At 43.7% G+C, this 27,766-nt stretch overlaps 1 protein-coding gene across 3 annotated transcripts in view; it reads right to left on the reverse strand.

Annotated features, from left to right (window-relative positions):
• LOC148436253 (uncharacterized) overlaps nucleotides 1-21,568 on the reverse strand; it is a 125,163-nt gene extending 103,595 nt beyond the window's left edge. For all 3 annotated transcript variants that reach the window (XM_088465126.1, XM_088465125.1, XM_088465124.1), the window contains exon 1: nucleotides 21,492-21,568. The gene's annotated coding sequence lies outside the window, so the exon portion shown is untranslated. The remainder of the gene's footprint in view (nucleotides 1-21,491) is intronic.
• Nucleotides 21,569-27,766: the final 6,198 nt, after the last annotated feature.

Genomic DNA, 27,766 nt, shown 5'->3' on the forward strand with positions numbered 1-27,766 from the left:
GGCGAAGAGTCCAGCAGACGGAACATTATCGCGGGTTGAAACTAATTGAATACGGCCCTATGTGTTTGATATCTCATGGTTATACAGTTTCATGTAAAGAGCTTATATATTCCTTATAGTAATGTCTCACTGTGTACATATTGTTCCTGTATTTATAGGTTAGCTTACAGTGTTATTTATCCATTCTCTGCAGTTGTTTATCACTGGGCTTCCACTGATTCATTGCACAAAGCGAATACATCACTATAGCGCTGCCGGGCAGGGTGTGCGATTCCACCCCCAGAGACTAGATCCACGTGGTGCTACTATGAACAGGTATAAGGTAGGACTCTGTTGTTACCTTTAGCCTGAGGACAGTGCCTGTTGAGCACTGAAACATTGATTTGTTTCTACTGCTATTAAACTTTTTTTTTTTATATTCAAGACCTGAGTGCCACATCGCTGGACTAATAAAATATTATATATATATATATATATATATATATATATATCTCTACATACACACAAACACGTTGATATGTACTATATATTTATTTTACACACGAATACATAAACACAAATGTATAGGCATCTATAATATTCCAACATCTGCATTTTTTGAAGTTTTCATAATTTTTTGTTAAGAATTACATCATTTTCAATATAAAAGTTGGTTATTAATTTGAATAATTTAACTGAAAAAGGTTGCTGGATATGATTATATGGGTTAACGACTATGATAGAAGATGATTAAGGGGATGTGAAAACATTAGAGTGAGCATGTTAAAGCATTAAAATCAGGGCCAGATTAAGAGGGGGGGCGACAGGGGCGGTCGTCCCTGGGCCCCCACACACAGAGGGCCCCCACACAGGGTCGTTGTGACCCTGCCGAGAACAGGTGTCTGGTGGCACCTGTTCCCGGATGGGGGCTCAGCTGCTGCGGCACCGAGTTCTAATGTATGCAGCAGCATAGTCAGTGCTGCTGCATACAGCAGAGTGCGGCTCCCGAGTCTCCTCACCAGTGTCACGTGACACTGATGAGGGGATTAGGGAACAGATCTGCCGGGACTCAGGTCAGGTAAGTCATTAGCTGTGGGCCACTAACGCTTGCAGGGGGTGTTTCTGAATACCTAGAAACCCCCCTGACATACAATTTCTTCCTACAGTACAGCGGGCTGGGGCTGGCTACAATGGGGGCAGAGCCAACACGACATGCTCCGCCCACAATTTCACAGCAAATAGCAGCTTTATGTCATAAGGGGCGGGGCCTAATGATGCACGGTGCCCGTCCCCATTAGCAACCTGCAGCTGCTGAATCATGTGTAAGTATGCACTGTATGTGTAATGTTATAGTGTGTATACATGTATGTGTTAGTGTGTATGTGTTATTGTGAGTATACTGTACACTGCATATGTGTTAGTGTATGTATGTGTAATGTTATAGTGTGTATACATGTATGTGTTAGTGTGTATGTATGTGTTAGAATGTGTTAGTGTGTATACTGCATATGTGTATGTATGTGTATACTGTAACTGTGTATTTGTTCGTGTGCATGCTATATAAAATAGATAGATATATAAATCTATCTATCTATCTATCTCAATCAATCGATCAATCAGACACCCCCCAGAAAATCCTGCGTTTTCCCCTGGCCGCCAGGGATGGAGCAGTAGGTTCCATGTGACTTAGGAGGAGGAGGGTGGTAGATCCCGTGAGAATTGTGGGGACCCCCACAAATTAGTTGCCCTGGGGCCCCCACAAGCCTTAATCCGGCCCGGTTTCTGAATAAACCACCAGGATGCTACAAATGCCTTGGATGCACTACATGTCAAAATATGATCACTGGTCCCTCTTTTCAGCATCCTTCTTCAGGAAAAGTGGTAACGTGTTCCTCCAATCATATCATTTATGTCATTGGATGTCCTTGTGGCCTCTTATATGTGGGCAAATCTATAAGAATGATGAAGGAGCGAATGGCCTTACATAGGTCGGCCATCAAGGCAGCCATTTCGGGCAAGATATCTGAACAACCCATTGCTAGGCATTTTGCCGAGAAAGGACATACATTAAGTCAACTGAAACATTTAGTGATTGATCATGTCCCCAAAACCCTAAGGGGCGGGGACAGAGCAGGTAGATTGCTTCAAATTGAAGCAGATGGATTTTCGAACTCAATTCTATTAGCCCAAATGGGCTTAATGAGAAGTTGTCATGAAATGTATTCAATCGATCCCTGCATGTGTAGTCACACTTATTTATTTAATGCCCTGGTGCCCTCTGGAGCAAGAATGAATATCAGCGACTTGAAAACAAACAGCGGCACTCACGGACTTGTAATAGAGTCTGAAATCTCGCGGTACATAAACTTCCGTCTCTATGATCAATGTAGTATATAAAGGGACCACCCGATGGACGCCATTTCACTCCAGCTGTGAAGACTGAACAGGGAGGGTGGGTAGTGTAGGGCTGGGAGAGTGCTGGTGCTGTCTGCTGTGTCCTGGGCTGGTGCTGATCCATTCTGGGCCGGTGCAGACACTGTGCTGTCTATCTGGGCTGTTGCATGCCGATTTGCTGATCCATCTGGGCTGCTTTGCCATCTGCTGTGTCCGACTGGGCTGGTGCAGAACACATCTGGGCTGGTGCTGTGTCCATCTAGGCCCAAGTTTTGGACTCAAAATTAAAAAAAAATAAATCAAAGTGTCTTTTATATTTTTCTGTGTGTGTGCGCGCGTGCGTGCGTGCTAAGCTTATCCGCAGTACCGCACAAGATCCAGCCAGCAATGCAAGTTGCAACTTAGTGCTGCCCAACTCCAGTCGTGATCAATTTGTGCTCTGGGCCAAAATTCTGGAGCTGAAAAAAAATAAAAATCAATTGTCTTTTTTCTGACCTTTTACTGTCTGTGTGTGCACGTGTGTGTGTTAGGCTTAACCACACAAGATCCAGCCAGCAATGCAAGTTGCAACCTAGTGCTGCCCCATTCCAGTCGTGATCAATCACTGATCTGGGCCCAAGTTCTTGAGCATAAAAAAAAAATTAAAATCAATTGTTTTTTTGTCTACTATTTTTGTGTGTGTGCACGACTGCACGTGTGAATTTTGTAACTGCACCTTGGCTACACTATTGGTGCTTGTGACACTGCTTCAAGACTGCAGAAAATATGGAAGGCCAAGAAACACATGTTGTAGCTGCCGCCAGCAGTGTAAGGCCGTCAACTTCCTCGTCCTCTATGAAGGCCCATGCCCCAGGGCTTAAGTCACACCATCGATATGGTAAAGCTACTACTGAAGTTAAGAGAAAAAAAAACTTGAAAGGAAAATTTGCCTTTAGATAAACAAAAAATTGGAAATATACCATTCACTACACGAAGTGGCAAGGAAAGGATAAGGCCTTTCTATACGAATACTGCTGATTCGGATAGCCCTTCGGAAAAAATAACTGTGTGCCCTGAGAAATCAAAATCACAAATCCCCAAGCAAAGTGCAAGTGTGTCCGCAGTTGCCATGTGTGAGCCAGACCTAAATACTAGTGTACTGGAGGATCCTCCAAGTTCCAACATTTGTGTGCCCGCTGTAAATGTTGGGAAGGGCAGTCAACATCTGTCAGACGTAGTCATAGAGGAAGCTTCTGTGGAATTGCACATGGAGGAGGATGATATTTTGGTAGTTGAAGGTGCTAAGGATGATGAGGATGTTGATGATGAAGATGTCCTTTGTAAGTCAACGGCTGTTGCCAATGGATTGAAAAAGCCAAAGCCCATTGTTGTCATGCCGGGACAAAATACAAAAAAAAACAACCCACTTCTCACGTGTGGAATTATTTCCACCCTGATCCGGACAGTTGTCAAGCCATATGTGCCCATTGCCAAGAAAGAGTGAGTAGAGGGAGGGACCTAAGCCACCTAGGAACCTCCTCCTTGTTACATCACTTGGAGCGCATTCATCAAATATCAGTGTTTGGCGCCAAGTTCCAAAATACATAAAGTAACAAGTCCTGTATCACATACCTGCTCCCTCTCTGTGAGATCCAAGCGCCTTCGATCTCCAACACCATCAACATCCTCATTCGTCATCGGGAGTAGTCCTGCTGCATCCAATGTTGGTATTCAAAGCATGATCGACTCCTCTCCTATCCATGATTCCTTAGCAGGATCCTTGTTGACTATGCCTGTTGCTGTGACTGGATCTTCATCCCAGAAGGGGACCAAGAGGAAGACTACTTGTAGCATATCCTCCAAAAACAATTAACTGTCAAACAATCGTTTGCAAGGTCAAACAAGTTTGACAGCAACCACCCAGTTGCACAGCAGATACTGATGCCATAACAACTATGCTGGTATTAGATGTGTGTCCAGTATCTGCCATTACTGCAGTGGGTTTTCAACAGTTATTAAGGTCCTGTATCCTCGCTACCAGATCCCTTCTAGATTCCACTTCGCTAGAACAGCAATTCCACGTCTGTACAAGGACATTAAATAAAAAAACCTTACCAATGTCCCCTGAAATGCTGTTGTACCCACTGTCCACTTGACCACTGATATGTGGACAAGTGGGACAGGGCAAACTAAGGATTACATGACTGACAGCCCACTGGATAGGTGTATTGCCTACAACAGCAACATCTAACAAAAGACAGCTGATACAGAGGCAGGCTACTCTGTGCATCACCAGTTTCACCAAAAGGCATACCGCTGAGAACCTCTTAGAAAAACCGAGGGAAATCATTGCTACATGACTTACCCCACTTGGACTCTCCTTGGGATTTGTGATTTCGGACACTGCCAGCAATATTGTCAGAGCATTACATGTGGGCCAATTCAAACAAGTCCCATGTTTTGCTCACAAATTTAATTTGGTGGTGCAATGTTTTTTTAAAATGTGACACGCTCGTGCAGGTGATGCTGTTGGTGGCCCGCAAAATATCTGGACATTTTAGACATTCGGTGACCACTTGTCGAAGATTTCATGACCAGTGGGTACTGTTAAATTTGACCTGTCATCATCTGAAGCAAGGGTAGTAACTCGGTGGAATTCTACCCTCTATATGCTTAAGTGGATGGAGGAACAGGAAAAGGCAATCCAGGGCTATACAACAGCCTATGACATAGGCCGTGGAGGGGGAATGCACCGTATTCAAGCGCAGTGAAGAATAATTTCCGTGTTGTGCAAGGTTCTCAAACCCTTTGAACTTCCCACACGTGAACTTAGTTCAGACACTGCCAGCTTGAGTCAGGTCATTCCCCTCATCAGACTTTTGCAAAAACAGCTGGAGAAACTGAAGGAGGAGGTGAAACAGAGCGATTGCGCAAAGTATGTCGGACTGGTGGATCAAGCCCTTGATTCACTTCACCAGGATCCAAGAGTCGTCAATCTATTGAAATCAGAAAAATTTTGGTGACCATTCTGGATCCTAGGTTTAAGTCCTACCTTGTGAATTTTTTTCCAACAGACCAAAATCTAAAACTGTGCAAAGAGCTGTTGGTAAAAAAATTGGTAGCTGCAGCCGCATGTGAAATGCCATCATTTCCTCCTTCCGTTTCTGCAGCTGCCAGGAAAGAAGCTAAATTTTCTTCACAGCATGCCTGCTGGTCATGCAGATCGTTCACCAAAAAAAAAAAATGACATCTGGTCAGGCCTGAGAGAACTGCCTACTAGTGACATGTCTTCTACCGTGACCATGTGTGATACAGTCTCCATTCACAGAATAGTGGAGGACTATTTCAGAGATAACATCCTAATAGACATGTCAGACAGTCCCTTTCAGTACTGGCAGGAAAAAAAGGCAATTTGGAGTCTCATACACAAACTGGCTTTGCATTACTAAAGTTGCCCACCCTACTGTGTGTACTCCGAAAGAGTTTTCAGTGCAGCTGGCAACCTTGTCAGTGATTGGCGTAGGAGGTTACTTCCTCAAAATGTGGAAAAGATGATGTTCATTAAAATGAATTACAAATGCCACGAGGAAGACTTCTACCAACAATTACATCCAAAAATTACAGAGGTGCCTATGGTGGATTCCAGCGGGGACAAATTTATATTGTGTGAAGAAAAGGATGTACACACTGATGGGGGGATGACGAGGATAAGGACAACATCTGATGTTGTAATGTAAAGCCAGTTTGTGTATGGGATCATTTCCACGTCCAATGCATATTGGCAGCTTGTTTTAAGGGGGTCCAAACAAACCAATCATTTCAGCCACAATTGGCAGTCCTTGTCACTTTAATGATTGGTTTGTTAAACTGTGAATGTCCTGTTTCGTATACAGCAAACGGGTGGGTCGGAGGGCCCAAGGACTATTCCATCTTGCATCTTTTTCCTTTCCATTATTAATGTTATGGTTGTTTTAGGAATTTATTATCAATTTTACAGCCAGGGGCTACACCAATTAATTTCTTTTTATGAATTATTCAGCCAGGGGCTACACCTAATGAATTTTTTAATTAATTTATTATCAAATTTTACAGCCAGGGGCTGCACCAACTATCAACTCTTCAATCCTCAAGGGTATATCAACCATCATCTTTGAACAGTCCTCAACTATTAATAATTATATCAATCAGTTTTGAGCCAGCAAGCTGCATGCAACCTTTTGGCCCTTTAACTAGATGAAAAAAAAAAATCAATATTGTGAGCTGTGAGGCGGTCAAAATTGACTGGAAACGAGTGGAAATAAATGTTATTGAGATTATTAATACTGTAGGAACAAAAAAAAAAAGGCCCATTTTATGTGATTCTAGCTGGGTTTTTTTTTTATTTTTTTAAGAAAAAAATCCAGATCCAAAACACAAAAACAAAAACACGGAGGTAAGGTTTTGGCAAAACCAATCCAGATCCAAAACCAGGGGAGATCCAGATTAAAAACCAGGAGTGTGTCAGATGTCCTGCACTGTGTCCCGACATTATTACCTTTCAATAAGGATTTTCCCTTTACACCTGCTCAGGGGGGTGCACACAAAAAGGAATTTCTTCTGAAAATTCAATGCGAGCTTGGAATTGAAATGTAAATGAAATTCGTAGTGCCAAATACCTGAAGCAAAACTCCCGCAGCTCTGCGCTGTCTGCTTCTGTACTGCAAGGATCCCATATTATTATAATCATCAGCCTTTATTTATATGGCACCACAAGGGTTCCGCAGCGCCTTACAAAAGTACATAAACAAATGAGCACACAAGAAAAAACAGTTCTGAAGAGTACAAACAATGCAGGATAAATACATGATTTATAAACATTGCTGCATAACACTTAAATAAGCAGCAGGGTGTTGCAACCAATTGGTAGGTGCTGTTGTATATTAAAAAATAAGTAAGGGAAGGAGAAGCATGTGAGGGAAGAGGACCCTGCTCGTGAGAGCTTGCATTCTAAAGGAGAGGGGGCAGACAGACAGGGGCGACACAGATGGACTGGATTGTGAGGAAGGAACATTGAGTAGTGGGTTATGATGAGCGCTGGAAAGCTTTGGAGGAAGAAAGGTCTTGAGAGCCCATTTGAAGATTAGGAGCCAGAAAGCAAAAAAGTAAGGAATTTTGAGGCAAGACCAGGGGGACGAAAAAAGGTAGCTACTCGAAGAAGTTGGAAGAGGTGATCGTCATGAGCATTGAATGGAAAGAATGAAATGGAGAGTTTAGAAGGTAAGATATGGTGGGAGTGACCAGACGATAGAAGTACCTCAACACCGTGGCAACCTCCAGGCCAGGGAGTGTGAAAGAATGTGAGGCCCCCGAAGGAGATAGCTGCAGGAGAAGTGGTGTTAGATGGGCAAGTCCAGGATTTGGTGATGGCAAGGAGATTCAAGGAGTTGGAGACGAAGCGGTCATGGATGGGGACCAGTTGATTATAGACAGAAGTGGCTTTCTACAGGACACCGGAGAGAGGGACAGAATTAGGAGGAGAGAGATGGAGATTGTTAAGGTTGCTGTAGTGTGGGGGTTGCGATTGCTTTAAAGCAGGGGGATAAGGATACTGTGGGTATGTGGAAAATACAGTGGAGAACACTAGATTGGATGACGGGAGACAGAGGGGAGGAAAGAGGGGTAAGAGAAGGGGGAAGAGACTACGGAGGGAGGAAAGATATGGTTACTGGTGGTAGAGGAGAGACTTATGTCGTTGCTGATTGAGTGGGGGGGCAGAAGAAAAGACACTGTAGATGAGGGAATTGGGTGAGAAATGGTACTAGTAGTGATGAGCGTGAGATACAGGAACAGTACAGTTAAAATGTCTAAAAATCAGAGAAAAGGAAGAACAGTGCTGGTAGATGTAAAGGCACAACTACAATAGTATCTAATAAACAAAATGAGTTTGGAACTGATAAAGTTGCAGGACTTTAAATTTAGGATAAAAGTATTGTTAAAGATGTATAGGTGTTAAACAATGGTAGATACTACAGTGGTATAGAGATAAATGGACAGTGGTACAGGAATGATTTGAATAGTGTAGAATCAAAAAACATACATACAAAAAATTTAAGTGCAGCAAACTGGTAGTTCCTTGCAATGCTGAAGCAGGGTGTTGGCAAAAGGTGTGTCCAGGTTATAATTAGAGATGAGCGGTTCGGATTCTGTGGAATCCGAACCGCTCCGAACATTGGGGATCCGAGTCCACCCGAACCCTGTTCGGGTGTTCACCGCCTGACTCGGATCCCCGTTCGGGGCCGAACGGCGGCCGCCTGATGTCGGATTCTCACTAGAGAATCCGACATCAGGTCTCCTCGTGTGTAGGGCAGAGCGCAGTGATAGCGCTCTGCCCTACACAGACACAGACACACAGCCGCCAGCGGCAGCTGTGTGTTTGTTACAGCAGCCAATGAGAGTCACACAGACTCTCATTGGCTGCTGCACGGAGGGAGTCGGCTGGAGCTCACACATGAGCTCCGTCTTCCGGCTCCCCTCCTCAGCGTGTGACAGAGCGGACGGCGCGGGAGCGGGGATACAGGTAAGTTTTATTTTTTTTTATTTTTTTACTTGTCAAAGGTCCGGGGGCGCTACTGGGGGGGGTCTGCACTACTGGGGGGGGCCATACTACAGAGGGGCCTGCTACTGGGGGGGGGTCTGCTACTGGGGGGGGGCAATACTACTGGGGGGCCATACTACTGGGGGGGGATCTGCACTATTGGGGGGCCATACTACAGAGGGGCCTGCTACTGGGGGGGGGCTATACTACTGGGGGGTCTGCACTACTGGGGGGGGGTATACTACTGAGGGGGGCCATACTACTGAGGGGGGCTTACTACTACTGGGGGGGGCTGCTACTGGGGCAGCCTACTACAGGGGGGGCCATACTACAGGGGGGGCCCCTGCTACTGGGGCAGCCTACTACTGGGGCAGCCTACTACTGGGTGGCATACTACTGGGGGGGGCCTGCTAATGGGGGGCATACTACTGGGGGGGGGCCTGCTAATGGGGGGCATACTACTGGGGGGAGGCCTGCTAATGGGGGGGCATACTACTGGGGGCACTGCATAGTGGACCCTACTACTAAGGGGACTGCATAGGGGGCACCACTGCTGGGGGACATTGTGTAAGGGACACCGCTACTGTGGGCATTGTGTAAAAGGGTCACTACTGTGGGCATTGTGTAAAAGGGGCACTAGTGTGTGTCGTAACATAAATAAGAGACACTACTTTATGGTGTAATGTGAATCAGGCCCTATGTGCGGTGTAATGCGAATAAGATTGTGCACTGTGACTCCTAGGGCCGTACCCCACTATGTAAACAAGTACTGTGACTCTGCTGGCCGTACCCCACTGGGTGGGTGCACTACTTTTCATTTCTGCCACTGCTGTGTGGCAATGTGTCATAGATGTGCTTTATACTGTGGTGTCTGTGTCGTTGTGCCGCTGCTTTGTCGCTTAGTAACCAGTCAGCTCACTGCAACCTTTGGCCAATAATGTTGAAAACAATATTATAAGCTGTGATATGGTCTAAATTGACTGGAAATTAATGTTATTGAGGTTAATAATACTCTAGGAAGAAAAAAAAAAGACCAATTTATGTGATTTTAGCTTTTTTTGTCAATTTTTGTAAAAAAATCCAAATCCAAATCCAAAGCCAGTCACCGCAGTTTGGCAAATCCAAATCCAAAGCCGGACGACGAATTAGAACCAAATCCAAATCCGGCAAAAATGGTCCGGCGCACATCCCTAGTTATAATGAAATCTGGTGGCTGAGTTGCAGGGTGTCAGGCAAGCTCAGAAGATCCTTTTCAATTGTTTCAAAGATGTAAAGAATTCTTTTTAGCTGTTGTCCTCCTGTTTAACTAGTGCTGGTATTGCTTTTGCATCACAGACCATCCTCTAACCCAAATGCACTACTGCCCATGCTTGGTGTCTCCATCCCAGAGTGACTGTGCTGTTGCGTATAACTATATATAGAGGGTGCACACTGCTGTGCTGTATAGGCTGGGCTGCTTAGTTAATGTGTATATAGGGGTGGTGCACGCTGCTGTGCTGTATAGGCTGTGTCCATACTCACAAGTGGCTGTGCTGCTTAGTCAGTGTGTAGTATATAGGGGGTGCACACTGCTGTATAGACTGTGCTGCCAAGTCAATGTGTATAGGGGGTGCACACTGCTGTATTGGCTGTGCTGTGTCCATTAGTAAGACATTCACGTGCACTGCATATATAAGCCCTGTGACTCCACTTCACACTGTTTGAATAGACCTGCACCATCAAAAATTTTTATGAAGTAATTGTATTGTTTTTACTGTTCGGTGCGCTTGGTTTGTTCACGTGCATATATAAGCCACGCAGTGATCTGCAAATTGAAAAATGGCTAACTTTACGTTTACAAAAGATAAGCATCCAAATATTGTTGCTGCAGCTGCTGCCACCAGTAATGATGCTAGACCTTATCACTCAGTGTAGAAGAGGTGTTATAAAAAAAAAAAAAAAAAGGGAAGGAAAACCACTAAGGCAATAGAACAAACTATGCATTCAGAAACAGAAATATCACAAATCCCTGAGGAGAGTCTAAGGGGTATATTCACTAAAAGTGAGTTTTCAGAAATGGAGATGTTGCCCATACCAGATTGGTTGATATGGGCAACATCTCCACTTTAGTAAATATACCCCCAAGTGTGTCCACAAGTGCGATGTGTGAACCTGACCTTTCCGATACTGTTGTACTCGCAGAGAAGCCACCTTCCACCATTTATGCTCCCTCTGCAAATGTTGGGATGAGCAGCACAAATATAGCAGATGACATAGAAATTGAGGATTCCATCGAAGAAGTGCAAGAGGATGAGGGGGATATTTGTGGAGTGGCGCTGGTGCGAATGAAGATGTGTAAGTCAGGCACCAGTGGAAGCAGCTCTTGGCCATGATAAGAGGAAGGCCATTGTCATGCCTGGGCAAAGGACCAACAGATGCACCTCATGTGTGGAATTAGGTTTACCCAAATCTTGATAATTGTCAAGCCATCTGTAACATTTGTAAAACCACGATAAGAGGTTGGGATGTTAACCATCTATGAACCTCCTCCCTCTTACATCATTTGCAGTGAACTCATGAAAAGTTTGACATCAGAAACTGGTGCTAAAAAAACCAACAAGCAGTCCAGCATCAAAACAAGTGCAGAAAAATGGTGCTGTTCTCAATTCTGCAGTAGAAATGACACACAAATATTGTTCAGGATGAACTACTTATCTTTGGATTTGGTGTGCATGCTTTTTCTCACCATACATGGATCGTTCATCTCAACATGTAAATAAAATAAAGCAACGTGTAGTTTTTTCAATGTAAACACTTGTATAGTATTTTCAACACGTGTAGGTGGGCTCACCCCAACTCACTCTATATAGAGAGTTAATATACCCTCATCAAGGTATCTTTAGTTATGCAAGGTGGTTTGGGATCCCCCACTACTAGTGCACAGACCAAACGACACGGACGCACCTCACTTACACGTAGGTGTAGCGTAGTCAAATTTATAAAGTTTTTTTTTTTTTTTTCTGTTCTAGGCTTCCCTTCTACCACATTATAGATTCCCACAGTGTTCTTTATATACAGATAAACCGATGTATAGCACGAGGTTGCGTACCAGTACTTACGCAGTGTCAGGTGTCTTGATGCCTACCAAGGTATCTTTGTATCTCCTCTGTAAAGATGGTTTCACTCCATATGGTGTATTATGGTAGATATATTTAACACAAGGGATATATTGAGAATTATCAGTAAAAAAAAAAAAAAAAAAAAATTTAGTCCAGCATCAGCTAGCTCAACTTCTGTCAAGTTCAATTAGATCCCAGCACCTGCAATCTCTACTACCAACACCTTCATCCTCAAAATCCACAGTAATGATCAGAGGTCATCATGCATACAATTTGTTAAGGCTAGGCAACTCCTTCCCTATCCAGGATTCTTCAGAAGAATCCTCCAGCACTAGGGCTGCTGCTGGATCTTCATCCCAGAAGGGGACCAAGAAGACTAGTTTCAAATGACAATTGACTGTGAAACAATCCTTTGCAAGGGGAAGCAAGTATGACAGCTCTCACCCAGTCTCAAAATTGAATATTGAAAACAATATTGTGAGCTGCGATGTGGTCAAAATTGACTGAAAACAAGTGGAAACTATGCGATTTTAGCTTTTTTTGCCAATTTTTGGAAAAACCCAACACATGTCAAGGCGATTTGGCAACACCAAATCCGGCCGACGAATTAGAATTAAAACCAGTAAAAAAAATGGTCTGGCGCACATTTCTAATTGTGTGCCTTCTGTGTTAACCTGCAACTTATTCTATTTTGTTAACAGCAACCTGGTGAAGTTATTAATCATGTTAACTGATCTCGGTCACGCACCGCTGGCACCCAAGAGCACATTCCTGTTGAGACGAATGCTGAGAATTCTATTCTGTCAGTCAATGGGTGTAAAACCCAGAAAGCCCAAGTACAAGAGTCACAAAATAGGATATAAGGCCTCAGAATGTACACTATGCAGACAAAAGTGATTGGACACCCCCGCGTAAGCGAAATGCATACCATTGCACACGAGTTCCAAAAGGCTACTAATGCAGCAGTTTCGACAAGAACACTTCATAGGGAGGCCCATGCACTTAGTTCTTTGAAAACAAATGTTTTTATCAGGACGATAATGCCACCTGTCTAAGTCCGGATCTTAACCCCATTGAGAACCTTTGGGACAAATTGGAGAGACGGGTGCATTCTAAGCAGACTCAACCTTCTTCAATGTCACAGTTGGTCACTGTACTTAAGACGGAATGGCGAAACATACCGCCTGCTGTTGTCCAGGAACTTGTGGACAGTTTGCCAAGAAGGCTATCTGCAGTAATCACTGCACATGGTGGACCTACAAAGTACTGATCTCAATAAAATATAGTTGATCCATTTGCTGTCAGTGTCCAATCACTTGTCTACATAGTGTTGCAGTGAACAAAGTGGTACTTCATCATGCAGGCATGATAGAAAAAAATTAGTCAACATAACATGTAGCCAACATTCACTGCAAAGATTGCTGGTATATAGACTTGAGCCAAGAGGCACTTAGTGTCTTGAACCAAGGGCCTGATTCAGACCGGGTCGCAAGCGCTGAGCGCTCGCAACCGGGTCGATGGTGGCCCAGAGCGCATGTGCACGACGGAGCCGGCTCCGTCGTGCGCATACGTGAGACCCGGATAGCGACGGGCACTCCATCGCTCCGGGTCTCGCAACAAAGGGGGAGAGCTGTCGATGTCGAGTGACAGCTCGCCCCCTTTGATGGGCGGGCCAGGGGGGTCGCTGCCCGAACGGAGGCGTTCCCATGAGAACGCCTGTCATTTGGGGGTGGCCCCACTGACATCACAAGTGATGTCAGTGGAGAGCTTCCGGCTCTGTTAGAGCCGAAAGCTCTCTGGGGCTTGCGGCCACGAGACCCTACCACAAGGGTCTCATCGCAAGCCCGATGGTCACGATGGTCTTGACCATCACGACAATCAACCTGGCTGCTCGCTATAGCTGTGGGTGGTCACCCACAGCTATGCGAGCAGCGAGGAGGCAGTTCTAGAAAAAAAAAAAAATATCGCCCTGATTCAGAGCGAGCACTCTGTCAGAGCGTCCGGATCTGAATCAGGGCCCAAGTTTCAATACATCCTAAGGGGTATATTTACTTATATATTTAGTGAGAGATTTTAGAAGTGGAGATGTTGCCCATAGCAACCAGATTCTAGTTATCTTCTAGAAGGTGCTAGATAAGTGTTAAATAGAATCTGATTGGTTGATATGGGCAACATCTCCACTTCTAAAAACACACACTTTAGTAAACATACTTCTAAATTTGTGTGATCCTGTAAACATCAGGGGAATAGGAGTTAAAGTCCTAAATGCTACAAAAGTCAGGACAATTACGGTGTGCTTGAGGATCTAGGGCGAAACAATTGTCACAAACATTGAAGATATAATATTTGTGCCCGATCTATGAACCAATCGGATTGACAAAACTGTAGTGGAGAAGAGATACAAGGTCCAATTCACAAGTGTTGTGTACAATAAGAGACCTTAATTGCATAGGAAACCAGGTACCATCAACTGTACATCCTAGAAACTGAGTGTTGTATGATGACGGCTTCAAATTCCAATCTATGGAGCTATAGCATAGGAGACTGGATCACCTAGGGTATGACAAAATACAGAAACTTTTAGATTGCATGGTGACGGGGATATCCATAAATAACCCAGAAACACCAGCATGTGAAAGTTTCATTAAGGTAAGCAAACACATTGCCCCATTCTAAAGTCAGCATCCAGAGCAAAAGAACCATTGGAAATAGTGCACACGGACGTGTGTGGACTGATGGAAGTGTAGTCAATGAGCAGGACACATAGATAATGCATGTATACTTCCTGAAAGCCAGATAAGGTAACAAGCAAAAATGTAAAAAAAATAAAAAAACCTTGCCATCTTTCTAAAGTAGAAAGACATTTAATTCCAACTAACGATTTCCTATACACAATCAAATGACGTGAGTAAGAGGTTAAATGAACAATCATTGAAAGACCATGGACTGGCTTCTTTGGCATCTGGGCAGAAGCAGTCCTAACTGCAGTATCAAACAATATAACAAACAAATAGGTGCCATTTATCCCTGTCTGCCAATAACACCACTCATGAACTGATTATTTAGCTGCTGTTCCAATTAAGTCTCTGCAGGCTTAACAATATATCAGAAAAATAAAAAAGGGAAATTGAGGAACTGCGCTTTATCGGTCAATGAGTGAAATCATCTAGTACACATTCAAATTTAAAATATCAAACATAAATTTATTAAAAATATGAAAATACAATATTGCATGGGTCCCAGCAAATATAAAAATGTTGCACAAAAATATTATTACTCTGCAATAGCCAGTATAAATATTTAATGGCCAGATCTCTAAAAGTAAAGAGAACGAGAAAGCACCGCTCTTATTCCAGCATATTGTGGGTTAAATATATGCTGATAGAATGCGGTACTGTTATTGAATAAGATATCTGGTTTCTCACACTTATATCTGCACAATGATTCCGGTATAATCCCTTGGTAGCCCAGTAATTGTAGGACTTGTAAATAGGGCTGCTTGTCCGGATGGCAGTGTCCAATAATGGTTCCTCGGTCCTTTGGCTTCCAGCAGCAATCCCACACTCACGCTATGTCCACACGGTGAGACCGCCGTTTCGACCATGTTATGGGCTGCGAGTACTGGGTAGGCTAGTGGCTGACCGGCAAAGGGGAGACAAGAGGTTGTACCCACAGTCGCAGAGGTAAAGAAACAGATTGATGTTGGCTTGTAGCGGTGCTGTAAATAATTGCTGGATCCCTGCCTGTATTCAAAAGCTTTCTATAATTTTTCCACACATATGCATATAACAGCCCTTTGCAACAAAAATAAGTTCACTAAATACTTTTATTAGGGCTACTACTATTCTATATTGATTCCCAGGGTCACTGAAGCTTTTTATGGGGTACAGACTGATTTACCCCCCCCCCCCCCAAAAAAAAAGTTATTTTCGCTAGTTTCGCTTTTGTAAAACATTCGACTATCCGCTTTTTTGCGTGTTTTACAATTGAATAGGGCGAATAGTGAATGGAGAAAACATTGCGCCAAAACAGGCAAATTCAATCCGCTTTTTTCGACAGACGGCACTTTTCGCGGCTAATTAACCAGTCTGGACTCACTGCTACTTCTAAATTATTACCTGTGGAAAGGTTTTTTTTTAAAAAAAAATTGTCATAGGGCCAATCTATCCCCACCTAGATGTTTCTCCCTCCTGTATTTGTATTAAACGTGGCTCTCAGAGAAATTTTTTTTATAATTGCTTATCGGATTGTCCAACTATTAAACATTTTTGGCTAAAAAGTAGGTGTTTTGCCAACACTTTCCTGGTCAATAATCTCCCTCTAACTGCAGAATTGGAATATTTTAGTCAAATTACCACAAGGTATTTCGATTTTTGCAGGTAAACGTAGACTGCTTTTGGCGGTCCCTGCAGACGCTAGGAAGACTATTCTTAGGTTGTGGATTCCGCCAAAACCACCATCCATGATGCTTTTTCTGGACAAATTATTTTATATTTTTTTGCATTGATAAAGGTGGAAAAAGAAAGCTGCACTGAAAACCTATTGGAGACATGGTAAAGTTACATAGTCACTTAAAGTACATAGGTCAGTTACATGAGCAAATCCAGCAAAGCAGTTTTCACACTACCTAATGGTATGAGACGCATTTTGTGAGGATGACTCACACTACCGCCTTGATGTTCCTTGTACCCCTCAGATGTTGTTAAACTACACATCCCAGCATGCCCTGCAACAGTTTTGCTATTTGACCATGCTAAAATTGTTGTAATGTATGCTGGGATTTGTAGTTCAACATCTAGAGGGACGCTTATTGTCCACCCCAGCTCTAGAGTATATTGAAGCATTGTCATTTGGCCGGTCCCATTGGAGCTTACAGTATAGATTCAAGAGCGTCCTGCTTATAATCTAATCCATGACCCCAGACTAGATTAATATAATTGATTTAGCAGCCCTACTTTCCCCTGAAGTGATTGAAGATGTATTCCTGGACCAAATTGATATTGCAAATGAAATAAGTCATAATATATATAATCCGTATTTAAAATGTTTGTATATTCTGCTCCATACGTTACACCGAGCAAAAGTCTTGTCATAGCCATTTCACCCAGGTGGCTATGCCCTAACATTGCAGTAGCATTCTTCACCTTCAGCCATACGTGGATTGTAAATTTTGGTTTGAGACCAGAGTGTGCATGGAGGAGAAGGCTTATTTGTGTTGTACTGAGGCATGGGACACCCTTCCTCTCACCTGAGAACACTCCATCACTCTAAGCTAAGGGGTAGCAGGCAGGCTATGGGCCTGAATGCTGGATATGGGATGGGTTTGCCAGCTGCAGGAGGGAAGAATATCATCCAGACCAGTGGCATACCAAAGGCATGATGAGGTTAATACAACTCCCTGGATTGCTATTTGAATGATCCTAGTAAAAAAGTCAGACAGTCCCATAATCCCACGCTCAGAGGAAGTGTGTTCACTAAACTTCCTAACTGAGCAGTTAGGAACTGGAGCACACAGCACTGGAGCAGAAGCCTGTTAAAAAGTAAAGGGTTCAATAAAGAGCCGATGACAGAGCTATGAATTGGGGAATCGAGAGAGCCATGGAGAGATGTATACATGTATAGGGTATGGATTTTAATGGAAATCTTTTTTGCTGCCTCCATAATTTGGGAACCAGGTCAGTTGCAGCGGTCATATCTGTATAAACCTGGTATACAGCAGATACATAGTTGACTAATACACAATAGAGGTTTGGAGCCTGCTGGTGCAGGAGTTCAGACGTTTTGGATGCCTGGACGCACACTTTACCAGTCTATATAGTCTGTATAACTCACTATTGTTGTGCCTTTCTGATGTCTATTAGTCATCTTTACTGCAATGTATCCTATTTACTGTCATACAGGGTGCGATATGTATTCTGCTGGGATGTATGCAGGATTGTGGCGGTAACTATCCAGATGGTCACAATACCAGCAGCATAATCCCAACGAATCCAGATGGTGAGTATTAGTGTAAGACACTAGGTGGAGGGTTAGGGTTAGGCTGCGATAGGGGACTGTTAGGGTTAGACTACTCACCAAAATCCATTGTGATTTTGATCGTTGGGATTCAGCTGCCGGTATTGTTAGTCCCTGCCAGGATATCGTACCCAACCCATTCTGCTCAATTAGATGCCAGCGAGTACTTTTCCAAATGTTCCACTTTGGGAACCGAAGGAGTGGGGTGGGGAGGAAGCTATTTTTTTTTTGCCCCTGGTGGGAAGGGCCCCAGCATCATGACCAGAATCCCAAGGGTAAGTACTGGGGTTATGCTGTGGGGAGGGCCAGGTTAGACTTACTTACCTGGGACGTCGGCATTCTAACCTAGCCAGGATGCCCGAGTCGGGATTCTGACCACCGGCATCCCGTACCCAACCCACTAAACACATATGCTTAGATTTCCTATTGATTAATGCAGTTGCTCATCTCATGAGGTTATACACTGATAGCTGGGTTAGTTACATAAATAGAATACAAAGCATAAGAGGACAAAACACAAACAGTGCATGGGCTTAGCATAAGATGGGTCATTTTGGCTAGTTACCATAAGCATGGATTGCAGGACCCCTAATCAAAAGTCATCATGCTCTCCCCAGAAATTAATTCAGAGACAAATATATTTATGTTGGACTATTCTATATCTATGTTGAAGTATTCTATTGAAGCAAACATGGCAATACTTCTGAAGTGTGTATAAAATTTATATATATATATATATATATATATATATATATATATATATATACACACACACACACACTTATTCTAGAACATACTGTAGGTACGTCACTGAGGGGCATTTACAGATGCCTGAATTGCTTATCAAACACAGATTAATGGTTATAATATAAATTAGGTCACTTGCATAACCATTTCTACCACTACACCATGGGAAAATTTTTTTTTTTACAGTAGTCTCACATGAACAGGACCAAATCTCCTCTAGATAGGGCCAACACAAAAGTGGGTTAGAGAAAGAAAAAAAGAAGAGAAAAAAAAAGAAGAGAAATCGACAGAGGTCAGAAAACAATAATAGGAGGCCGGAATCTGTATGCAATGCCGGCTGTCGAATGCCTCCTGTCAGAGTACAGACAGCGGCATCCCGATGGTTGCTATCCAGAAAGGGGTCGGGTAAGTATACTTACCCTCCCTTATTGTAGCCTAACCCTCTCCGATAGTGCCTAAACCCAAGTCTCCCCCCTTCGTGCCTAAACCTAACCCTCTCCCCCTAGGAGTGCCTAGCCCTAACCCTACCCCCCCCCCAGCTAACGCTAAGGGTGCCCCGGACTTGCCTAGCATTCCCGCTAGGCTGTTTTAGCGTGGCGCCGCACCCTGCCCCATTTCTAAAGGGCAGAAAGCACCCTGCCCTTCGGCACTGCGCCCCGCTGAAACAGCCTGCGGGCTCCTGTCCCGCAAGTGGGGAAAGCAGCGGTGCAGCGGTGACCACCGAATGGATGACATCCATTCACAGTGACCGCAGCGCTTGAGGGCTGCCCGGCATGTCCGTAAGTCACGGGCACGCCCCCAAGAGTGACGAAAAAGGGACGTGTTATAAAGACATGACCCTTTTTCCTTGGCCACGCCCCCTTCTCAGGCGCACACAGCAGTGCCCTTTCTCTAGGTTCGGCACCGGACCTGTTTCAGAGGAGGCTCAGTTCATGCCAGATGCAAAATAGACAGTGGTTCTCCCTACTCTCCGGCTTGCTCCAGCCCCCCCATGTGTGTCTAGCTCCAGTCAGCACCCCTGTCACTTCAGCCAGCCCCCTCTATATCCCACCTGCCAGCTCCCACATCCACCAGCAGTTACAGATTGATTTATCCATGTGCCCCCCTGGCAGCTGGTGCCTCCGGGAGTTCCACCACTGGGCTTTATCAAAATACCCCTATCTTGCGCCAATCAAAGCTTACATACACTTTAAGCATTGTAAGCCTACATTCAAGATAAACACAGATAACTTCAAAAGTGTATTAGTGTAGTATGCGTTTAGGCAGCCAGTTTTCTTCAAAACATAGAAACATTCGTTAACATCTGTCCCAGAACCAATATTTAGGACTAAACAATGTTTTGTGGCTAATGTTATCTTTTGATGTCCCTTCCGTAAGCCAGGGCTGGACACCACACTGGCTGTCTACATCACAGTGCATGTCACTGTCAGCGCTGCTCTGGGGCCAGCACTACCTGCAGGGTGACAGGGAAAGGTGATAAGTAATGCAGCCAACACCATGTAAAAGAAATATGTCTCAGACAGCATTAATGTTTTTTTGTTAGGTAGCTGAGGGGGGCCAGCAAGCTGCCTGTCTGGCTGTAACACAGATGTTCCAAAACGCGGTCCTCAAGGCACCCCAAAAGTTCAGGTTTTAGAGATATCCATGGTTGAGCACAGGTGGTCAAATTGACTGAGGGACTAAGTCACCTGTGTTCATGCATGAATATACTTAAAACCTAGACTGCCTTAAGGACAGAGTTTAGGAATCACCGACATAATGATTACTTTACTCTGCTACCTAACAGCTCTGCAGTCTGCAATGGCAGCATAGCAGGAAATCGCATAGCTTGACTAACAAATAGGTCAGTGCTCTGTCTGCCCCTTCAGTTGCTGGGCCAGTGGACAAACCAAGCACCTATGAAGCATGGTGCCCCAATTATTACCAAACCTGAGAGCTACCTCCTGTGTAACTCAGCAAGCCCAGACAGACACACCTCTTATGTAATCCAACCACTGTGGAGACTGTATTTGACAAACACATTTTTGGCATATAACATTAAGGGGTGATTTAAATAGGAATTAATTTCACATTGTCATCTAGTGCAATATTTTTTTACAGGAAAAAAAGAAAGCTGCAGACATGTTAAATAGCTATACAATTCCAAAACCTGTGAAAAAATATGCATAAAAGGATCTATAGGGTCATATGAATAAAAGCTTGATGTGAGATATACTGTATATCACCAACCAATCAGCTTCTAACTTACATTTTGCAGGCTGTGTTTAAGAAATTAAAGTTTGAAGCCGATTGGTTGGTGATATATATCTCACATCAAGCATTGATACATATGCCCCATAGCGCAATGCACCTATTTTTTGCTTTCATTGGTCAAAATTAGGTCAGAATATAATACAGCACATCAAGGAAACTTTTCTTTAAAAGTAAAGTGGTTTAAAAGGGTTTTTTTTTTTTTGAGAGCATAATAAAAGTCATAAAGAAAGTCTCCCCCCCCCCCAGTAACTTCACATAATAGTGAGAGGATTTTTTTTTATGTGGTGCAGGCATGTTGTTGTGGTAAGTAGATTACATTTTATTTTTATTTTCTTGTAAAAAAAAAAAAAATCTAATATATTTAGGTACATTGCTTATTCAGATATAATAGGATGTACTATATACAATGTTACGGTTTCCCATATAAGTAAGAAAATAGCTGCATGACTTACATGTGATGTTTGCATTGCTTGACTGTTTGATGCTGGATTTGTGGTGTTTAAGTCCCCTCCCTGCAAATCAATTAATTGGATGACTGTGGGGAAATTACTAACAGATGATGGTTATCTGTGTCAGGGCCCCCATACATCTGCAATTGATTGCAGCAATTCTGCAATTTGCAATCGATTGTGTATAAAAATCTTTCCCTTTTTCAATCGATTGCAGAATTGCCACAATCGATTGAAAAAGGGAAAGATTTTTATACACAATCGACTGCAAATTGCAGAATTGCTGCAATCAATTGCTGATGTATGGGGGCCTTTAGAATTTGTCCAGAACAAGCCTGCTCCAAAACCCAGGTCTTAACTCCTGTGAATAGTGGACAAATGTAATTTGAAATGGAAATACAGTGAACACAAACTATGGGGTAGATTTACTAATTCTGCTAAACTGGACAAGAGCTATTGCAGATTCTTACTGTCATTTTCTCGTATGTACAAGTTAAGTAATAGAATTTGGTAGCTATGGGCAACACAACTACTTTTCCTTTTTAAAAGTTTGATTAAATCTATCCTTATATACTTAGAGGGGTATTCAATATGGGAGCGAAAAGTCCGTCCTGGACTTTTCGCTCCACATCGGAGATTTTCCAGGGATAAAGTATCGCGCCGCGCCCGCTTTATCCCCGTATGCAATATAAAAGCTAAGAAATCGTGAACCTGCGAAGTGGGATCTGCGAAAAAAAACTAAATTTTCCTGGAATAAATTGTAGGACCCCCCTAAAGCTGTAAAAACATGCGGGATCACTATGAGTACCCCCGTTTTAGCCTGCAAATGATAGTCGGGGTTTTAAATAGCGGCTGCAGGTGTTTTTTTCCAGACATTGAAGAAGTGTTGCAGAAAAGCACTTAGGTTTTTTTTTTTTTAAGTGGTCCCATCAAATTTGGGGTACATGAAAATGGGTACTAGCATATTTTTAAGTCCCTAGTCTCTATTTAAAAATTCTGCAAATATGCACCTGCCGCTAATAGCCTATTCTAGAATACACCTGCCGCATACTCGCAGAATAGCCCTGAACCTATTTCCCTATTTTTAAACAATTTTTTCCCATTCTTTTTTCACCCCAAATTTTCAATAATTTTTTGGGGCGTCCCTATTTTTTTTAAAAACTTTTTTTGACACAGTTTATTTTAAAATGACATTCCCAGGGGTGCAGGCTATTTTTTTTAAGCCTGCACCCCTAAACCCCAATTCTGCACTTTTTTTCGCCTATTCAGTGGTGAAAAGTTATCCCCGTTTTTTTTCAAAGACTTTTCGAACCTGCGAAAAGTCTTTGAAATTGAATACTGTGTAAAACCTAAACCAGCGAAAATGACGTCATCGGTGCGAAATTATCGCAAAAACTGACTTTTCGCTCCAAATTGAATTGCCCTGTGTATGTAACAACTCAGACACAAAACAACCTCTAATCAGTGGTCGAAGTGGGAATTTTGAAGTGGGGGTATGGAGAACTAGTGTATGTGCATGCCTTAAAAATGGGTGTGGTCAATGCATCAGGGGGCATGGCTATGTGGAAATAGGGTTGTGGCCTCTCAAAATGAGGGCGTCATGCGTCCATCTCTCATTCTTTCCTTTTTCACTCAAGCTTTGCACCTCTCACTCCCTCCTTCCATTTCTCACCCTCTGCACTTCTCACTCCCTTCTTCCCTCTGTTTGTAACCTACTGCATCTCTTCTGTTCTCATCCCCTGTACCTCTTACGCTCTCCTTTCCTCTCCCACTCCATATAGACTGTCACTGAATGCTAAAGACAGGTCATACACCGCTCATAGTACATATGGGCCATACTCATTACCTGACTCACTGCAATATGCCTGGAACTGGAAGAGGGTGGATCTCACGGGCTGTACAGAGGCCATGCTCATATTATGACCAGTAGCCAGCAGCGCAGCGTTCTATTATCCTGCACAGGGCCGGCAGTGCCGCTGTATACAGGACAGCTCCAACTTCCTGCAGCTGCTGCTGCGCACACACTTGCTTCGGGCACACAACCAGTAGGAGGATGCTGTAAATAGGATGCAAATGCTCCCTGTTTTAGACTGGGGCTTCTGGGAGTTGTAGATAGTTGCTAGGCTCAATCTATGCACAGTCTATGTCTCACTTTAGTGGATGTTAGCATGATTGTGCATGCAGTGTGATTAAGCATAGTGCTGGCTTGTAGAATAGTTAAAAATGTAGGGGCGGACTAAGGTGGCACTATGCCATATTGTTGTATATCATCATACTTTGAGCCTTAAAGGCAATTCTTTCATGTATTAATCTAAGAATGAGAAAATTATCATGGATTTATGTATCCTTATATAGATAATAAAAGCACAACAGTAATTTTTAAATGTATATTTTATTTTAAAAAAATTCAGTCATCATTTCACAAATTACAAATCACTTGTTTTATATTTTACTCTATGACTGAGAATAAAAAGAACTGTGAAATATGAATGTTTCAATAATGATAAAACGGAGCAAACCAGGACGCCCTCTAAGTAACGCTATTAATAGAAACAGCTGCTAGCCTAGGGGTCCATCAACACCTTAAAATAGCAAAAGTAAGAATTTATTGTTGAAAGTGGCAGCGCCAAAGCCCTAAACTGGACAGAAGAGTAAAACACTCCAACAGCACTCAGGGCTTTATTCAGAGGCGGCCGTATGGTCTACGACCGCACGGCTGCCTCGATGTTTGTCTCGTGCGCATGCGCACGAGGGAGCCGGCTCCTTCGTGCGCATGCATGAGACCCGCTATGACCGACAGCGCCGGTCGTAGCGGGTCTCTTTCCAAAGGGGGCGAGCTGTCGATGTTGATTGACAGCTCGCCCCGTTTGGAAGGCGGGCCGGTGGGGTGGCAGCCCAAACGGAGGCGTTTCATGGGAACGTCTGCCATTTGGTGGAGGCCCCACTGACATCACTAGTGATGTCAGTGGAGAGCTTCCGGCTCTGACAGAGCCAGAAGCTCTCCGGGGCTTACGACAAGTGAGACTCTACCCTAGAGTCTCGTCGTAAGCCCCGGTTGTTAGAGCTGTGGGTGTTAACCCACAGCCTAACGACCGAAACAGAGGCGGTCGGTCAGGATGCAAGCGGCCGCCCAGTTTCTGAGCGACCACTTGCATCCTCCGACCGCCTCTGAATGAGGGCCTCAATTTTTAACCAAATGTTAATTGATTTGAATTGCATAAACACAGTATAACATCCACAAAAAAATATAAACCAACTGGCCAAGGTAATCTGGTTCAATAAAATTAACACATGCACATAACAGAACCAGTTAGATGAAAAATAAAATAAAAAAGTGAATACAAATTTTCTAATTTAATGTACAGGACAGTATTCACGATAAGTCTTTGATAATGGTCTCTGACCCGTAAATCACAGCAGCAGCTAAAAATTTACTGATAATGGAAGTTAGAACATTGTGGATATCCAGTATGGCAACCTAAGGTGAAAAATACACTGGCTGATGGGCCTGTATTTCTATGACAGGACAAACCTTTGGGTAAGTTATGTCTATATAGTGTAGGTAGGATGTCCTTAACATGCAAAACGTCAGAATCCCCAACAGGTCAGAGGGTCAAGAATGAGACACAAGGGTAGGAGACAAGTGAGTGTTGAGCTGTGTGAACGTCTCTGTTCTACACCTTATTTCTGCCAAATCCTGCAGGGGAGATTACTAATACCCCTTTTCCACCTAAATTCCGGGTCTGAGTTGGAACAAAGGCCCTCATTCAGAGCCGTTCGTTAGCATCAGTACGCTCGTTGCGTTCCGATGTTGTGAAACTACGCATGCGCCGGTGTTACACTGCGCATGTGCGTACGGCAGATTGCGAGTTTTTTTTGTCTCGTTCGTCAAATAGCGAACAGGAAGTGACATGTCAAATGTGATTGACAGAACAGGCCGTTTTTGGGCGTTGACGTGGGTGGAGATGGAAAAACGCAGGCGTGGCGAGGCGTTTTTGGGGCGTACATAAAATTTCAGATGCGTACGTCAAATGTGTTCGTACCAAGTCATACGTCACTGGCTGATCCTCTTTCCGTTCAACTTGCTCGCACAGCTTGGGGTGTGGATTACTCGACCACAATGGCGATGTCCTTGTCCTCCGGTCCGGGCCTCCTCGATGTTTCATCGATTTATCACGGCTTGTCAGAAAAACAATCAACTTTGAATTGAAAACCAGCTTGTAATGTGTTTTTAAAAGAGTTTTTTGGGTTAGCACAAAACCGTACGCAGGTGAAAATCTCAGCTGCTAATTTCAGGATTACACAATCAATTAGCGTACATTTGTTTGAATGTTTTTATTTTTGGATTTTGGTTTTGTGCTATTGTAACAATAATGTCATCATGTTTGTGTGTATTTTACCATTTTGCTTTGGCAAGGAGAATTTGCATCCTTTTTTTAATTTTACAGTGTTCCTTAAAGAAGCCTTTTTTAAAAACACATTTTTTTTATTTTTGGGAGGACGTCTTTGGCTTGTGGGCCAGGATTAACTCTAAACCATTTTTAAAATAATGTCACAATACAATGGAGAACATTTTTCAAATTTTTAATTTCAGACACAAATTTTTCAAGTTTTGGGGTGCATTTTGCAAATACACTTTTTGGGCAGTGTTAGGCAATAATAACGTAAATAAATCTGAAAAACATATTACCAGTGTTGGCCAACTTAAACAAACACATTAAAAACAATTCACAAGAAAGGAGAGGGAAGTTTTGGCCCTAAAGGAATATGGGGCAAGCACAGAAGGAGTGTGGGAAAAGTAGCCAGTGCTGTCACCGTTTTTTTCCCAGTTTGGCTGGGGTAGGGTGGGCGCCAGACCGGGTCCGGGATGTCCTCTGGCTGGCCTGTCCAGAGGCAGATGTTGTGGCCTCTGGACTAGGCACAGGGCTAGGCACATTTGGAGGAATGGCTGTTGTTGTGCCCGAGGTGGAGGATCCCGATGTTCCGGCAGGAAGGGAGGTCGGCTCCACCATGTGCTGGCGAATGAGCTGCTCCAGGGCATTGGCTATTCTGATGTTGGCCCTGGTATTTTCAGCCAGGGCCTGACCAATGGTCACGTTGGCCGCAGCAGTTTGCTCCAGGGCCTCAGCCACCCGTAGCAGACTGGTGTCCATCCTCTGTATGGTAATCCGATTTAAAATTGTGGTCTGTGAGGAGGGCCACTGCCTGCGAGGGGGATTGCCCTGGACTGGCTTCTGCAGGGTCCTCAGCCGGATGTACTGGTTGCTCCCCTGCAGAGCCAGCAGAAATTCTGAGGCCAAGGCTCCCCTCTGGAGCAGACTAATCCACCTGTGTCTCTGTGAGAATAAAGGAACATTAGAATCTACATATTGTCACAATAACATTTCAGAGTTGGTTACATCACAACATTTACCTGGGACAACATGAGGAGCCGCAAAGTCTGGCATGTCCGTATCCATGTTGGACACTCCAAACACCTCCACATCCTGCACACACCCCTGTGCCAGCTCTTCCAAATCATTCAGCTCCAATGACACAGGGGTGGGACCCCCACCTGTCCCCCTTGCATGCCTAGCCCTGTCAGCCAGTTTTTGCTTCAGGCGATATTTGAAGTCTTGCCATCTGTGGGTGAAAAAGTAGGCATTATTCCTGCATTATTTGACCCTGTTTTTTTTTTTTAAAGTTTTTACTTACTGGCGCTTGACATCCCGGGCTAGACGGACATAATCACCCACCCTATTGACAGCACTGGCTATCTCCTCCCACATTCTCCACTTCTGGCTTACACCCATATTCATGTCTGTCTGTGGCAGGTTGTCCACACACTTCTGAACCAAAACCACCATCTCCTTTCTTGTGAATTGTGGCTGCCTTTTCTTTTTGCCAGCTTTGGCCGGAATACTGGGCCCAGCAGCCTCTTCCATGTCATCCTCAACACCTATTTACATTAAATTAATTTTAATTTAGATGTCAATCTTTCACTATATTCTGGTTCAAAATAATCCTTGATTAGAAATGTGAGAAATACTTACCGGCCGCCTCTTGGCTATTGTTTGGCTGGTCTGTAGCCATTTTTCATGCAAAAACTTGAACTACACCAGACCGTTTTTTTTTTTCCGTAACGTATTTATACATGCGTCCTTATTATTCGGCCGCATCATTGATTGTGGGTTCCTATGATCCGTCCTTAATTTGAGCGGGAAAAGAAACACTATTTATGGCTTTTGGCGACTTGAGTCGAGGTGGCGGGTGTTGTTTGTTGGAGGTTACGTGGTTCG

The sequence above is a fragment of the Taudactylus pleione genome, unplaced genomic scaffold, assembly GCF_031769625.1.
Source record: "Taudactylus pleione unplaced genomic scaffold, aTauple2 ptg001865l, whole genome shotgun sequence".
Lineage (NCBI taxonomy): Eukaryota > Metazoa > Chordata > Amphibia > Anura > Myobatrachidae > Taudactylus > Taudactylus pleione.